Below are 13,697 nucleotides of genomic sequence, written 5' to 3'. Positions count from 1 at the left end.
TTTTCAAATGTTAGAGAGAGAGACATGTTTAAAAGTAAACATAATTCTTCACATGGGTTTGCTTACCCATACACCTCATGCATACTTCACATGCACAATATTGTCCACTGTCTCTGCTTGGGTCCCCAACTAGTGCTGTAGGACAGGTTGGGCATTTCCATACTACCAATGAGGAGAACTGCAGCCCAGAGATACCTGCTTAGTGGCCTAGCCAGAAGAAATCCTGGGTCTTTGCATTCTTTGCCCAGGGCCATTCTGTTAGTAGTTTCCTGAGTTTAGCCTTGTCCAACTGATGCAATGCAGGGAGTAATTGTGTAAGAAAGATGAAGCTGACCTACCCTTTCAGATGCTCTCTCCTTGAGTTCCCACCATGGAATTCTGTTTAGAAGCCACCAGGAACTCTGTTTAGAGCACACCAGGCTCCTCTGTCCTCTACTATCTTCCAGAGTTTGAATTGCCCTCTGCTCTTCCCCAGTAGCATATTGGACACTTTATTCTCACTTTACAGATGAAGAAATTAAGAGAGAGACTATGTGTGTGGTCCAAGAACACAACCAGTAAGTGGTAGAACAGGGACTTGAACTTGAGTCTGCATGACTTGAGGCCCCATTGCTTTGTGGGACAGACTCAGAGCCACTCTCACTCCTTGGTGAGGGAGGGGCACTCGCTGGCTTCCTGCAACACGATGAGGGCAACAAACTTTAATCTGGTGATGCTTGTAGGAAGGATCAGAAAGGGAGAGAAAGGAAGAGGGACAGCTCAGAAGGAAATTGACAGTTAAAGAAGAGATAAGACATGTGCTGCTGTGTCCTCTCAGGAATCAATCACATTCAGCTGGTCACAAGACGAGCAGCCTCTGGAGGGGAGCAGATGGTCAGCCTGGAGCCTGGAGGAGGTGTGACCATGGCGCCTAGTACCAGAACTGTACTACCTGGGGTGAGAGCATAGGGCCTCAAGTCATGCAGACTCAAGTTCAAGTCCCTGTTCTGCCACTTACTGGTTGTGTTCTTGGACCACATATGTAGTCTCTCTCTTAATTTCTTCATCTGTAAAGTGAGAATAAAGTGTCCAATATGCTACTGGGGAAGAGCAGAGGGCAATTCAAACTCTGGAAGATAGTAGAGGACAGAGGAGTCTGGTGTGCTGCTGTTCATGGGGTCACAAAGAGTCAGACACTACTAAGCGATTGAACAACAACAAAAAGTGGTAATAATAGTGGTTGTGGAAATTAGGTGAAATCATACAGAAGTACTTGGCACAATAGTAACCACTAAATAACTATCAGCTATGGTCATAAAAGTTGTAATGAATAATGTGAATGGAGTGAATTAGGTTGAATATTGTAGATTATATTGAATAATATAAGCATTTTCCTATCTCCTCCAGTTGACAGATTATTCCCTTGATTTCAACTCTTCTGGGCTACCTTAAGTCTCTTCTGCCTTTCTCACCCAAATTATTTTTAACTTTTTTTTTTTTTTTTTTCCAGATTCCATTCACTGAAGAAAAAATAAACCTCCTTCGGAGGCTAAAGAAGCTGAGTCTTAGATAAGGTAAGGTAACACTGTTAAGTAAGGTGATACATGTAGCAATGCGCTGCTGCTGCTGCTGCTAAGTCACTTCAGTCGTGTCCGACTCTGTGCTACCCCATAGACGGCAGCCCACCAGGCTCCCCCGTCCCTGGGAATTTCCAGGCAAGAACACTGGAGTGGGTTGCCATTTCCTTCTCCAATGCATGAAAGTGAAAAGTGAAAGTGAAGTTGCTCAGTCGTGTCCGACCCTCAGCGACCCCATGGACTGCAGCCTACCAGGCTCCGCCGTCCATGGGATTTTCCAGGCAAGAGTACTGGAGTGGGCTTCCATTGCCTTCTCCGTAGCAATGCGCACTAGAGCAAATACCCTCGCCACCACCTTTTAGCAGGGAAGACAGACTTCCGTGAACGACAGAGAAGCACAATGAATGACTCCATAGGGACTGGCAGAGGGAACTAGCCTAATGCAGGGGTTCAGGAAGGCTTCCTTGGGAGTTAGCAGTGCTGCAAGGGATCAAGATTTTTCACTGGCGGAATGGCGGACTGGGGGAAAGTGACCCCCAGAGGGAGTACGAGGAATGCTTTTAGGAATCTGGCATGTGAGAATTTTAAAAATTATAATAATTATGTATTCATTGCAAATTATTAATGCAAAAGACTCTGTTTTACATTTATGAAGTGATAGCATGTTTCCTTCCTTTTAAAATATATAAATACATGTACAGTATTCTTGCCTGAAGAATTCTTGTATGGACAGAGGAGCCTGGTGGGCAACAGTCTATGGGGTGGCAAAGAATCAGATATGACTGGGTGACTAATACTTTCCCTTTTCACTTTCAGAGACCAATAGTTGGCAAACATTAGCTGTGTGATGACAAAAATCATGATTCCAAAAGTCTAATGTCTAAAGTTTGAGAAACTAATTTTGTACCACTTTAGATTTTTTTAGAAGAGAAAACTGAGACTCAGAGATACTAAATGACTTGTTTAATGTCACAGAGTGAGTTGGTGACCAAGCTTAGTCATATGAAAATCTGTGCCACTTCCCCCAAATCCTAAGATAACAGGGAAAGTGATGTATCAGGTTTGAGTTCCAGGAGACATTTGATGAATGATTCTCGGTTCTTCTGGATAGATTCTTGGATTAGAATTCTTGGATTAGAATCTTGCTGGCACTTTCTTTATTTTATTTTTTTTTTCAAATTAATTTCTTTTTCCAGAATTCATCTATCTCCGATTCTCCTCTGTGGTGAGAGGGCCTTGGCTTTAGAAGGAGGATTTGTGACCAAGTCACTTTGTTCTCCTGGCCCCTGAATCATTAGGTTAAGTTCTGTCAGCTGACCTTACCTGGAGCTCGGGAGGGACAGACCCTGAATTTCTGGATGGGGCTGCAGCCAAGCCAGGTCTTGTCCCTGGTGTGTGGTCATGAGTGTAACCTCTTCCTCCCTGGGCTGCCTAGCTGATGGGGCCATTAGGAAGAGAACATGAGGCTAAGTATTTGGAGCTTGAAATGCCTGCCACTGGAGGGGCTGTTATGACCATTCATGCCCTCCCTATCAGTAGCAATGAGGCACATGAGCTGTGACCATCAACCATCCTGGCCAACTGACTCCAGAGCACTACCCAGGGCTGAGCCTGCGCTGATATGCTGACATTTACTCAACAACCAGACTGCTTCCTAGGGACTCCCTGGTGGCTTAGATGGTAAAGAATCTGCCTGCAATACAGGAGACCTGAGTTTGATCCCTGGGTCGGGAAGATCCCCTGTAGAAGGGAATGGCTATCCACTCCAGTATTCTTGCCTGGAGAATTCCATATACAGAGGAGCCTGGTGGGCTACAGTCCATGGGGTCACAAAGAGTCGAACACAATGGAATGACTAACACATGGACTGCTTTCTGAGAGAGAAAACCTACTCTTCATGAAATAGTGTCACAAATAGGATTTCATGTTGATTTTTGTAGTCACCCTCAGAGTAATCATCATCATTACTGTTGTGGTAAAGAGGAAACTAAAGCCGGGACCTGTGAAAGAGGTCTGTCCCAGGTGACTAGGCTGGTGAGTGGTGACCTTGGGCCCAGCCCACGGGATTTCTGGCTGCCAGACAGGAGCTCTTTTTTCAGCACCTCCACTGCCAGCCCCCATCCCTACACTGAGCTCGGGGGGCAGGGGAGAGGGCAAAGGAAGGACCTGACCTTTCAGCAGACTTGCCTGTTCATTTCTGAAGTTGTCATTGATGGAAAACAGGCCTGGAGGGAGGAGAGAATGAGAAGAGCTACCATTAATCTCTAATTAATTTCTAACCAAATTAGGAAAACCAGCTTTTCACATAAGTAGAGACGATTGTGACAGTTGTAGGCTGTATTCTTCGTTAGGAGCTAGATTTCTAGGAAGAATTTGGGCAGTTTGAATTCTTTGCCTCTCATATAGACCTTTCCAGATTTTATCTGCTCATCTGATTATTTCATTATTTTATATATCTCTGGGCTTCCGTGGTGGCTGAGATGGTAAAGAATCTGCCTGCAATGCAGGATACCTGGGTTCAATCCCTGGGTCAGGAAGGTCCCCTGGAGAAGGAAATGGCAACCCACTCCAGTATAGTAGTCAAGCTTCTCCAGAGAAATAGAAGCAGTAATATATACATCATGGATATATATATCTATAGATAAATATTGATTGATTTTAAGGGATTAGCTCATGTGATTGTGGAGGTTGCCAAGTCCAAAATCTTTAGGAGAGGTCAGCAGGATGAAGACCTAGGGAAGAGCTGACGTTGCAACTTGAGTCTGAAGCCTGTCTGGAGGTAGAATTCGCTCTTCCTTAGGGGAAGACAGTCTTTTTCCTTTACATTCTTCAAGTGATTAGATGAGGCCCATCCGCATTATGAGGGGTGGTTAATCTGCTTTACTCGAAGTCAACAGATTTATATGTTAACTTAATCTAGAAATGCCTTCACAGCTGTATCCAGCTGTGTCTGGCCAAATATCTGGGCATTGTGGCTTAGCCAAGTTGACACATAAAACTAACCATCACAGTATATAAACATACAATATGTAGGATAACATAAGCTAATATTTCAGTTCAGTTCAGTCGCTGAGTCGTGTCCGACTCTTCGCAACCCCATGAATTGCAGCACACCAGGCCTCCCTGTCCATCACCAACTCCTGGAGTTCACTCAAACTTACGTCTATTGAGTCAGTGATGCCATCCAGCCATCTCATCCTCTGTTGTCCCCTTCTCCTCCTGCCCCCAATCCCTCCCAGCATCAGAGTCTTCCAATGAGTCAACTTTTTGCATGAGGTGGCCAAAGTATTGGAGTTTCAGCTTTAGCATCAGCCCTTCCAAAGAACGCCCAGGACTGATCTCCTTTAGAATGGGCTGGTTGGATCTCCTTGCAGTCCAAGGGACTCTCAAGAGTCTTCTCCAACACCACAGTTCAAAAGCATCAATTCTTCGGCACTCAGCTTTCTTCACAGTCCAACTCTCACATCCATACATGACTACTGGAAAAACCATAGCCTTGACTAGATGGACCTTTGTTGGCAAAGTAATGTCTCTGCTTTTGAATATGCTGTCTAGGTTGGTGATAACTTTCCTTCCAAGGAGTAAGCGTCTTTTAATTTCATGGCTGAAGTCACCATCTGCAGTGATTTTGGAGCCCCCCAAAATAAAGTCTGACACTGTTTCCACTGTTTCCCCATCTATTTCCCATGAAATGGTGGGACCAGATGCCATGATCTTCGTTTTCTGAATGTTGAGCTTTAAGCCAACTTTTTCACTCTCCTCTTTCACTTTCATCAAGAGGCTTTTGAGTTCCTCTTCACTTTCTGCCATAAGGGTGGTGTCATCTGCATATCTGAAGTTATTGATATTTCTCCTGGCAATCTTGATTCCAGCTTGTGCTTCTTCCAGCCCAGCGTTTCTCATGATGTACTCTGCATACAAGTTAAATAAGCAGGGTGACAATATACAGCCTTGACGAACTCCTTTTCCTATTTGGAACCAGTCTGTTGTTCCATGTCCAGTTCTAACTGTGGCTTCCTGACCTGCATATAGGTTTCTCAAGAGGCAGGTCAGGTGGTCTGGTATTCCCATCTCTTTCAGAATTTTCCACAGTTTATTGTGATCCACACAGTCAAAGGCTTTGGCATAGTCAATAAAGCAGAAGTAGATGTTTTTCTGGAACTCTCTTCCTTTTTCCATGATCCAGCAGATGTTGGCAATTTGATCTCTGGTTCCTCTGCCTTTTCTAAAACCAGCTTGAACATCAGGAAGTTCACAGTTCACATATTGCTGAAGCCTGGCTTGGAGAAGTTTGAGCATTACTTTACTAGTGTGTGAGATGAGTGCAATTGTGCAGTAGTTTGAGCATTCTTTGGCATTGCCTTTCTTTGGGATTGGAATGAAAACTGACCTTTTCCAGTCCTGTGGCCACTGCTGAGTTTTCCAAATTTGCTGGCATATTGAGTGCAGCACTTTCACAGCATCATCTTTCAGAATTTGAAATAGCTCAACTGGAATTCCATCACCTCCACTAGCTTTGTTTGTAGTGATGCTTCCTAAGGCCCACTTGACTTCACATTCCAGGATGTCTGGCTCTAGGTGAGTGATCACACCATCGTGATTATCTTGGTTGTGAAGTTCTTTTTTGTACAGTTCTTCTGTGTATTCTTGCCACCTCTTCTTAATATATTCTGCTTCTGTTAGGTCTAAGCTAATATTTCTTCTTCTGTTAAGCTAATATTTACTGACCATTTGTTATGAGCCAGGAAACATTATCTCCTTGAATGATTTTTTTCTAATGATTACAGTACAGTACCTCACACATAGATAGAAATAAAAGGTGGTTTTAAAAATCAGAAGGCAATTCAGAGTAGAGGTTAAGAAACACGATTTTGGCACTGGGCAGACCTGAGTTCAAGTTCTAATATCTAACTTGGGCAAGTTACTTAATTTTTTCAAGTCTCTTTTTCCTCATCTGTAGAAGAGAATTAAAAATAGTACTTACTTCCTCAACATAAGCAGTGACTTGAAAAATAGTTATTGACAAAATGAAGTTTGAAGTTACCACCAGAGTTATTATGAGAATTAAAGGAGATAACTTATCTAAAGCCCCTGCCTCACATAGTACCTGAAAAATGACAAGAACACGATGGATTTCTTTGCCTTGTACTATGATTATTTTTCTTCTTGACATCGGCAGCTGTTGGGATCCACCTCACAGGACTCAGTAAGGTGTGGCTTCCAGGAAGGTCTTGCCTCTAAAGGCCAGGTCAGAACAGAACAGAAATCTCCCTGGCCTGACTCAGAGGCTGGTTTCTCTTACTTCCTTGGCATAATTCTTGGGGCAGTCAGTTCTCAGCTGCTCCCCAAACTCCTTTCTCGGAGCTCTGGCTGTGACTGGGTTTGGCAGGGAGCGTCCTCCAGGTAACATGGTCTGGAGCCCAGTGAGCTTCCCATGTCTCTGCCAGCACACCCTTCTTCTTGTCTGCAGCCCAGCCATCAGATCTGTCTCATGAAGCTTGAGTTACTGCCTCTTAATGGAAAACAGCTGCCTGCTCCTCTTAATGTCTACGACCTCCCTGCACATACTCATTCTATTGATTTGGCTAATCATTCTCATTTGTTCTAAGGCAAATTGCACTACTTGTACTTGGAATATAAGGACATCAGGAAGACCACAAACCATTATCGTTTTAACTAATGCATTCATCATTCAATAAAATATTTGTGGTGCACTAAAGGACGGAGTCTCAGCTCTGACACTTACCAGCTGTGTGATCTGAGTCAAATTTCTTAATCTCTCTTATGTCTGTCTCAGTTTCCTCACCTATAAAATGAGGGCAATGTTAATGTCTACTCAAAATGGTTATTAGAACACTTAAATTAGTTAGTATGTGTAAAACGTGTAAATATATGCCCGATGTATATGGGACGGATTGGGGGTAGGAGGAGAAGGGGACGACAGAGGATGAGATGGCTGAATGGCATCACTGACTCGATGGACGTGAGTCTCAGTGAACTCCGGGAGCTGGTGTTGGACATGGAGGCCTGGCGTGCTGTGATTCATGGGGTCGCAAAGAGTCGGACACGACTGTGCGACTGATCTGATCTGATCTGATTATGATGATTATTATTACATTGCTACTTCTAACTCTACTTTGTTGCAACGATGCTGCTGGGTGTTGGGGGAACAGCAGTGAACACAAAACACTTTGTCCCTGCCTTGTGAAGTTTATATACTTGTGAGTAGAGGCGAAAAAGAATAAACAGGTAAAACAAAACTCCCCACTGATGTGACTACAAATTGTGACGTGTCCCAAAGAAAACCAACAGGATGCTTTGACAAACACACAGTGGACTGGGGGAAACAACTTAGAGAGACAGGTATGGTAGATGTTACTGAACTGCTACTATTTAGGCACAACTCCCTGGTAGCTCAGCTGGTTGCAGTTGAGAATCTGCCTGCAATGCAGGAGACCCCAGTTTGATTCTTGGGTCGGGAAGATTCCCTGGAAAAGGAATAGGCTACCCACTCCAGTATTCTTGTCTGGAGAGTCCCATGGACAGAGGAGCCTGGTGGGCTACAGTCCTTAGGGTCGCAAAGAGTCAGACGTGACTGAGTGACTAATACTTTTCACTAGAGAGTATATGAAAATGTAGAAAGTACATAGAATAGTTTTGTGTTTTAATAAATATAGCAATCTGTTGAACTTGTTTCATTGAACGCTTGAATCATTCCTCCACAGTCCATTGGCCAGAACCACCAGGAGGCTCCACCCACATCAAGGCAGTGAAGGAGGGGGAGGTGCTGGGATTACAGCCTTCCCGCATGCCTGGAAAGAGGAGCACTGAAAAGGGTGAGTTCCAGAGGGTTCTATCACAGAGAGTGATTTTTAAAATGTCCTTTAAAAAATAAATTTCCTGAAGGAAAAAAATAAGTCATTTAAAAAAATTAAAGAATGGTGTAGAAGACATAGACTTAAAGCAAAAATGGAGAATGTGGTGTGAGAACGGACTTTGCAGCCTGGAAGTTCTGTCATCCCTGTGCTCCTGTGGAACTGTCAGATTTAGTGACAAGGCTACAGGCATCATCCTGCAGAGATCTTCAAGCCCACTGCAGCTGCCAGGTGCCCCAACCAAGCTTTCCAGAATGTCCAGTCTGGAAGGATGCTGGCCTCATGTCCCTTCCCCACTCTGCTCAGAAACCTCAGTAGCCCAGCACCCTGCCTGTAGCCCTCCTCCAGTTATTCATTTTAAGACCCACCTCTCCTCCCTAAAATGCCTGGAGACCTTGGCCCCAGATAATGGCCTCTTGCTAGTCACCAACATCCTCCACACGTGCTGACTCCTTCTCACATAGATCCCTGCGGTTCCTGAAAACATGATGGGACCATGCTCTGAGGAGGACCGTGTGGTGTTTGGCAGGGTTCTGTTTCAAGAAGTTTTGGAATGTAGCCAGAATGTGGAACAGCTGCAGGGGAAGGGGAGAGAGAGAAAGTAGAAGGTGGGGGGGCGGGGAGTAGGGGATGGGAAAGGTGGGGTCGAGGTGGTGACAGAATCCCTGCCTCTCTCAATTCTTCATATTTCTTTTCATTCTTCATCTTTTAAAATAAGTGGTCACTTTGGACTGATGTCTGTCAAGCAGCACAAAGAAGGCAGTTTTGCAGGGACTACAGGTGTGAGGACCAAAGCATTGTTTTTAGCACCCAGCTTCCAATAAATGTTATCCTTTAGTATGATTTAGAATATAACATCATGCTTGATTCTCATAAGACCCTGTGAGCAGAATGTGTCAGGTACTCTCAAGGACGTTTTACAGGTACAGAAACTGAAGCTGAGAGAGTTAAAATGACTAGAGTGTGGCCCTTTAGCAAGTCTGTGATGGTAACTAGGCTCAGGAACAAGGTCTGTGGACTTCACATCCTACGCTCTTTAAGCTGATACCCTACCACTAACTATGCTTTGTTGTTGTTTAGTTGCTAAGTTGTTTCCAATTCTTTTGCAATCACATGGACTGTAGCCTGCCAGGCATCCTCTGTCCATGGGATTTCCCAGGCAAGAACACTGAAGTGGGTTGCCATTTCCTCCTCCAGGGGATCTTCCCAACCCAGGGATCGAACCTGTGTCTCCCACATTGCAGGCGGATTCTTTATTGCTGAGCCACCAGGGAAGCCCACCACTCTGCTTACCTTTTAGTCATTGATTGAAAAAGATGCTCATCTGACTTGTTGCTTGTTTTTTCACATACATTAGAGGAAAAGACACTTTAACCTTTTTAGAAAGTTCTGTGGTCCTCACACAGAATATTTGGCCAAATTCCTAACGCAAAATACTCTGAAGTTTTCATTGGCTTGTCCCTTGTTTAAGTATGCTGTGGCTCACCACTAAGGCAATATTATGCAATTGGAAGCAGAATTTAAATTGAAGCTTCTGTCCATCATCCCTGGTATGTGCAGGTGGAGCCCTCCACTGACTTATACCATCACAATTCCTCTTGGTGGCATTATATTTTTAGATAGATTAAAATACATTTATTTGATCATTTATTTACTTTACTTGGAATTTATTGATATTCTTTGAGTGCCGAGAAACTAATACATTTTAAACCTTTGGATTATGAGTGTTGGAGTATTTTAGAGGGCTTGAAAAATAGCATCCCTCTTCCGTGGCTGAGCTGAGAACTGTCAGGAAGATGCAGATTGAGATGTCAGCATTATTACTGATTGAAGCTGGGTTGGGGGTTCTCCTTAGCTGTGGAGTCAAATGGGTGTGCTGATGTGTCTCACCAGTGCCTGGCAGGACAGGGCCACCAAAGGCTTTCCAGCAGGTACAAAACTGGCCCCAAGCTTCCTGCATGGCATCGGGCACAGATTGATAGCAGTCCCCTTTCTGCTAGAACCTGTCCCAGGAGAAGAGAGGGTGTACCCAGAACCTTGAATCTCTTCTACACTGAGCAGTCAGATAAATCCCCTTTCCTCCTGTAAGGAGGGCTGTGGGAGGAAAGATGGCAGAACTGTTTTCAAGATGAAGTTCTTTTATATGGAAATATGAGTGATAAGGGCTTCCCAGGTGGCAGTAGTGGTAAAGAACCTGCCTGTCAGGGCAGGAGACATAAGAGACGCAGGTTGCATCCCTGGGTCAGGAAGATCCTCTGGAGAGGGGAATGACAGCCCACTCCAGTATTCTTATCTGGAGAATCCCATGGACAGAGGAGCCTGGCAGACTATAGTCCATATAGTTGTGCTGGAAAGAGTTGGACATGACTGAATTGACTTAGCATGCATGCATGCATGGGTGATGAGGAAGATTTCCACCTTAACAGTGAGAAAGGAGTGAAGGAATTTATAACTAGTTCCAGCCGATTCTCTGGGAATTCTTCACAAGTTGTGAACTAGGTATCCTATATACATTGAAGAATGTTAGAATCTGTGTAAACCTCTACCTGGATTGTCTTTGTTTCAAAGGAAAAATGATTGAATGCTATGGTGGTGGAATATTGTCCAATCTCTAGTTTGTCATTGTAGGCTAAAGCAGGCTGTGTTTCCTGGAAGCAGACATGGGGATGGAGTTTGGGGTGTGAGATGTTGATACAGGATCGATACGTGTGAAAAGAAAGAGGAGGATGTAGGAGTGGGCAGAGGAAGAAGCCAAAGCAGGCCTGACAGAACCTGAGACAATCGGGTAGGGAACTTGGGAGTGAAAGTTACCCTTCAGTGTCACCCCACAGTGGACCAAAATGCTCCTGCCTCCCTCTGTTGCTGGCTGGGACTCAGACCCCATGACTCTCTGTGACTGAGGCCGACCCTACAGGAGCCATTGATTGGTCTGCAGGCTCTGGGCAGCTTGTGTGCACATTTGCCATGAGGGCCCTTCATTTCACAGTCCCTGACTCTGCCTGCTGTCTCATTCTCTGCTGCTGCTGCTGCTAAGTCACTTCAATCGTGTCCGACTCTGTGCGACCCCAGAGACGGCAGCCCACCAGGCTCTCCTGTCCCTGGGATTCTCCAGGCAAAAACACTGGAGTGGGTTGCCATTTCCTTCTCCAATGCATGAAAGTGAAAAGTGAAAGTGAAGGCGCTCAGTCGTGCCTGACTCTCAGCAACCCCATGGACTGCAGCCCACCAGGCTCCTCTGTCCATGGCATTTTCCAGGCAAGAGTACTGGAGTGGGTCGCCATTGCCTTCTCTGCAACTGCCTGCCTTTTTCTTGACACTTTAGTGAAGCCCAGTTGTTTTACTTCCCACCAGCCCTCATGCCTCTGGTTGTCATCTAAAATATCTATTCTGATCTATCATTCTCATTTCTCATGACTCAGTTTGGGTATCATTTCCTCCAGGAAGGTTTCTCTGACCCCCAGGCTTGGCCGAGCACCACTCTTCCAGTATTCATAGCCTTCTCCTTTGCTGTTGTTCGTCACTCAATCATGTCTGACTCTTTGTGACCTCATGAACTGCAGCATGCCAGGCTTCTCTATCCTTTACTACCTCCTGGAGTTCGCTGAAACTCATATCCATTAAATCAATGATGCCATCCAATGCCTTATCCTCTGTTGCCCCCTCCTCCTGCTGCCCTCAGTCTTACCCAGCATCAGAGTCTTTTCTAGTGCGTCGGCTCTTTGTATCAGGTGGCCAAAGTATTGGAGCTTCAGCTTCAGCATCAGCCTTTCCAATGAATATTCAGGGTTGATTTCCTTTAGGATTGACTGATTTGATCTCCTTGCTGTCCAAGAGACTCTCATGAGTCTTCTCCAGCCCTAGCACTTACCAAATGACATTACATTTGCTGTGGACCGACCTATCTTTTCCAGGTCTAAGTTTGTCTCCAGGATCGTCTTGTTTGCCTTCAGACCAAGAGTGCCCAGAAAGGTCTTGGTACATGGCAGGTGTTCAACAGACATCCGTCCTCTAATCCTCGCTCCCCTCTAGAGAGAGCCACGCCCTCACCCAATGAACACTCATTGAACACTTTTGTGCAGCCATAACAGGGCATCACAGAGCACTGGGCTGAACTTGTTACTGTAACCACCACAGTGCTCAGAATAGAATCTTGTATATTATCGTTTTTCGGGAAACACTGTTTTTTTTTTAAATCAGGCCGTATTTTCTCTTGCCAAAATTGCTTCAGCACAGGATCTGGAAGCTGTGAAGGACTTGAGCAAAAATTGCCAGGCACAGGACAAGCAAGGCCTCAGAGCATATTTGAAATAATTTCTTAGGGGATGAAACTGCTAAGGTAAATGCACTTGTTTTTCTTTTGTTTTTATTGAAGCATAACTGCTTTACAATGTTGTGTTGATTTCTGCTGTACAACAAAGTGAATCAGCTATATGTATACATCTATCCCCTCCTTCTTGGACTTCCCTCCCACCTCCACTCCCATCCCACACCTGTAGGTCACCACCGAGCACCAAGCTGAGCTCTCTGTGTTATACAGCAGCTTCCCACTAGCTATCTGGTTTACACATGGTAGTGTATATATGTCAGTCCCAATCTCCCAATTCATCTCACTCCCTTCTCCCCTCTCCATGTCCGCCTGTCCATTCTCTATGTCTGCATCTCATTCCTGCCTTGCAAATAGGATCATCTGTACTATTTTTCTAGATTCCCCATATATGCATTAATATATAATATTTGCTTTTCTCTTTCTGACTTACTTTACTCTGTAAATGCCCTTCTTGATTTGCTTTTATCTATGTCAAGGAGGAGGGCTTCCCTGATGGTTCAGTGGTAAAGAATCCTCCTGCCAGTGCAGGAGATGTGGGTTCCATTCCTGGGTTGGGAAGATTCCCTGGAGGAGGGCATGGCAACCCACTCCTGTATTCTTGCCTGGAGAATCCCATGAACAGAGGAGCCTGGCAGGCTATAGTCCATGGGGTTGGACACGACTGAGTGACTAACATTATGAAGATGAATGAATCCTGGATGATTAGATCTGTAAAGAGTTTCAGGATGATGAGGTGAGGATGCGTGTGAAGTTTGCACAAAGTGGTTGCAATCACACATTCCCCAACAAACAAGAAGAATGAGGAAGCTGAAGAAAGTTTGACTTTGTCCCTCCTCTCAAGACCAGTTCTGTGGAACACTCAGGAAGAGCTGGAGAGGCCACAAGATGCCAGCCCGCTCACCCCAGATTGGCATGGAAGTCTGAAAACAAATGCTTTTC

The 13,697-nt window shown here is 44.9% G+C and overlaps 1 long non-coding RNA gene across 1 annotated transcript in view; it reads left to right on the top strand.

The window, feature by feature from the left end:
- The first annotated feature begins 1,487 nt into the window (after positions 1–1,487).
- LOC112447452 (uncharacterized) overlaps positions 1,488–13,697 on the top strand; it is a 171,193-nt gene continuing 158,983 nt past the window's right edge. Inside the window, exons 1-2 of the long non-coding RNA XR_003035654.2 lie at positions 1,488–1,553; positions 8,282–8,392. This is a non-coding gene — a long non-coding RNA (uncharacterized lncRNA). The remainder of the gene's footprint in view (positions 1,554–8,281; positions 8,393–13,697) is intronic.

This window comes from Bos taurus, chromosome 7 (genome assembly GCF_002263795.3).
Source record: "Bos taurus isolate L1 Dominette 01449 registration number 42190680 breed Hereford chromosome 7, ARS-UCD2.0, whole genome shotgun sequence".
Lineage (NCBI taxonomy): Eukaryota > Metazoa > Chordata > Mammalia > Artiodactyla > Bovidae > Bos > Bos taurus.
The sequence above is the reverse complement of the archived record's forward strand: the minus strand, read 5'-3'. Positions and strand labels throughout refer to the sequence as shown.